The following is a 4,098-nucleotide window of genomic DNA, read 5'->3' on the forward strand; positions in this document are numbered from 1 at the left end:
CTTGGTTCTCAAACTGAGGAAAATACTTATCTCTACTTTGCTGCATCACCCTTTCCTCTTCAAGGGAAAAACCAACGCAAGCTCAAGAAGTAGCAGTGTCATATCGTATCGCCATCAAGGTATACTTAACGCGGTTGACATTGTCATTCCCGACCATGCTCCTTTGCACCATCGATGGTGCATGAGGCATTTCTATGCAAACTTCTACCGGGCATGTGGTAGCAAGGAGTTGGCGGATGATCTTCAAGATTGTTGTCAAGCATTTCTGGACAAACGATTTGCAAGATTGTAGAACGCTTTGGTTGCAAACAAAAAACTTGATGCAGGTGGGCTTGAGTTTCTCAACAGGCACATTCAACTTCGGCCCAAGTGGGCACGACTTATGACGAAGATGGTCGAAGATATGGCCAAATGACAAATAACATGGCAGAATGCTTCAACTAGGTGCTGAAGGGTGTCTGTGCATTGCCGGTGACGGCAATAGTTCAATACACATTCGACAAGTTGAGAGCATACTTTCTAAAGTACTCGGAATAAACGGACGATTAGATTGCAGGAGAGAACAAGAAAAAGTACAAGTACCTGTTCCCACCAAAGGTTGGCAAATGGATGGTATTTCAATCATGGAAGGCTGACTCCCAAACAGCTACATTGTACAACAACGAGGATTGGACATACCAAGTGAATGAGCCCGGAGGAACGACAAACGATGTCCAGCAACACGGAAACAGGGCGTTCAAGGTATCTTTATCGTTGTGTGATTGCTCTTTTGGGAGGCCAAGGTTGCTTCATCTCGCATGCTCGCATTTGTACACGGCAGCTCGCACTAGGAATGTGGACGTCAACCATCCACTAACCGTGAGGGAGTCCGAGTTCTCGATCATGACCACGAAGCATACATGGGCTCCTAGATTTGAACCATACTTTGACCAATCACAATGGCCGAAGTATCATGGAGTACAACTATGGCCCGACCCGGAGTGGAAGGTTGTCAAACGGGGAAGACAAAAGACAAAGCATTTTAGAGGAGACATGGATGGATGGGGCCATGGTGGTGGCAGAGAAATGGGGAACAACCAATTCCAAGAGCCTACTGAGAGATCACGTTGTGGAGAGTGCGGTGTAACAGGGCACAACACAAGAAGGTGTACAAAAGCCAAAGAAGAAGTCCAAAAACAATGATTCAAGGTCAAGCCAACCAAGTCCTAGCCAACATGGTCCTAGCCAAGCAAGTAGTAGCCAACAAGGTCCTAGGCAAGCAAGTACAAGCTAACAAGTTCCTACTCAACATGTTCCTAGCCTACTTGGGCTTACTAGAGGACGTGGTGGTGGTGGTGCTAGAGGCAGGGGTGGGATAGGTCGGGGTGGTGCTAGAGGCAGGGGTGGGATAGGTGGTGGTGGTGCCAGAGGCAGGGGTGGGATAGGTGGTGGTGGTGCCAGAGGCAGGGGTGGGATAGGTGGTGGACTTACTAGGATTGTTATGCGTGGATACCTACGAGGACCATTTTCGTATGTCACATATTTGACTTATCTTTATCAGGTTGTTTTTCATCCTCCTTTGTATGTTATTGTACTAACTCTGAGCCTTGTTGTTTTTATGTAGGTATCGCGGCGTCTCAACCCAACAAGGCAACAACGGAGGGGGGAGGAGAAGGATGCAACCGGTGAGGACCAGTGGTTGTGGGAGAGGGTTGCAAAGAAGTTGAGAGAGGAGGACGCAGCCAAAGCACGGAAGAAGAAGGAAGAGGAGTATGAAGCAAGGATGAAGGACGAGCTGAAAATAATAATTGACCACTGGAGATATGAGAAAAGGATGAAGGAGCAGCACAAGAAGATGATGGAGAAATGTCAAAGAGAATTTGCAGCTAGCTTTAACAAGATGCTGGCAGAGAGCGCAACAAAGAGAGAGCAGGAGCATCAACGCTTCACGGAGAGGGTGATGGAAGAGGCTTCAAAAATGCGCAAAAGGGGAGAGGAAGAGGAAGAAGAGAGGAATAAGAAGAAGGGAAAGGGGCCTTCCTCGATACAATAGAGCCGGAGGCTTCTATTCTCACGCGCGCTTTCATCTTTGAACCCTTTGTGTTGTTGAAACTTGTTCACTTGCGCGCTTTCTTACTATGAAACTCCACTATTATTTACTTTAAAACCCTATTATGTATCTTTGGACATATTATGTATGTTTCAACCTATTGTGTTATATGTTTGAACCTATTGTGTTGTATGTATGTTTGAATCCTTTGACTGTATGTTTGAATCTTATATATTGTGTTATATTGAACTCCACTAGTATGTATGTTTGAATCTTATATATGTGCTGCAGTTTTCAGCGTGCCAGAAGGTGTGGCGCCTGAGGCCTAGTGTGACGCCTCAGACTTAGGGTTGCACATGTGAACCATAGTAACATAAAGTCAAGACTTCAGATGCTAATAGGTTGAACATGTGTGGCGCCTAAGCCTTGGGTGCCACACATGTGAAATTGCTGGCAGTAAAAAAGCCAGTAGGTTGAACATGTGTGGCGCCCAAGACTTGCGCGCCACACATGTGAAATTGTTGGCAGTAAAAATGCCAGTAGGTTGAACATGTGTGGCGCCTAAGGCTTGGGCGTTGCACCTGTGTGGCGCCTGAGTCTTAGGCGCCACACATGTTAAACCTACTGCCATCTCTTATTTTCCACATCATTTCAAAGCATTGATTCGCAACATTACAAAGCATATTAATTCACAAAACTTAAAACACCCAGATAGACCCAATTCATAGCATTAAAACACCCAGAAGTGCAAATGGTTCAGAAATAGTGCAAATGGTACAAATGGCCACAACTACTAGCCAAATGGTTCACAAATAGTGCAAATGGTTCACAACACCCACAAGTTCAAATGGCCACAAATAGTGCAAATGGTACAAATGGTTCACCCAACTACTTGGGGCCTCGTCCCCTCTTAGAAGCTAGCTTCTTTCTTCTCACAAAAGGCTCCGGTTTATCCAACTCATCGTCATCGTCATCCTCATCCTCATCGTCCATACCTCTCATCCTTGACAGACGCGAGCCCCCGGCGACCGGGTTCTTTCCTTTGTTCGCATAATCATCCGGTAAGTACTACTTAAATTCCTTCATAGGCTTCAACATGTAAGCGGAGCGTTGGAAAGCCTTCAACGTCATTTCGTCCTCAACCTATTATGCGAAAACAATATCGTCATACATATGAAGGTTGAAAGTGCACAATGTATGATGGCTATTTCATACCTCTCGAGTGCCAACATCATCCTCTAAATGAGCTCCCGAGGTAATGTCACCATCGTCCATACGAGCTCCCGAATAAGTTGAATCGTCTAGAGTATTTCTATGGGATGAACCGGATCTCGAAGGTTCGGAATATTCAGGGTCACGGCAACCTAAAATGTTGGACAGGCGCCGCAACTTCTTGCCCTGTTTCTGTTAGATTGAAAGAGAAATGAGATATATAAGGTACCTTATGTTGCATTCGTCGGCAAAATCTGACTCATGACACAACACCTTCATGAAAAGTCAAAGTGCAGATTCTCCCTTTTTTCCTCCATGTGTCTTGTCTAGAATAGCTTCGGTAGCATCAACTTGTTTCTTGATCTCTTTGCTCTATGATCACAAGAAAATGACATGTAAGGCAAGTGCATATGTGTACTAACGTTCATACATAACATAGGGGAGTACACTTACCACAAAGTTTAGGACTAGGGCGAAAGAAGTTTGGTACCCTTCGCGAATTAGCATGTTGTATTCGCCATGGGCAAGTGCATCGTACTCAGTGGGTTCTTCCAATATGTCCTCCTCGTAAGCTGACGGACAAATCTTGACGTGAGTACTCTCCCGAAGCCATCTTACGTAGTTGTTGAACGCAAGCAGACAATGCTCGCGTGGCTGGGTTCCTTGCGTACTCGTAGCTGCCTCCACACTTTGCTCGAACATGATGACATAGTTCTTATGATGCTTGTGCCAATCCTTGATCTTTCGCTGCCTCCTCCTATCCAACCCGCTTTTTACAAAACTCATTATTAGCTCGCTCAACACTAAACTCAAACATACTTCTTTATTGTGAATGCTTTGTTACCTGTGAAGCTGTG

Source organism: Hordeum vulgare, chromosome 2H (assembly GCF_904849725.1).
Source record: "Hordeum vulgare subsp. vulgare chromosome 2H, MorexV3_pseudomolecules_assembly, whole genome shotgun sequence".
In the NCBI taxonomy this organism is placed as follows: Eukaryota; Viridiplantae; Streptophyta; class Magnoliopsida; order Poales; family Poaceae; genus Hordeum; species Hordeum vulgare.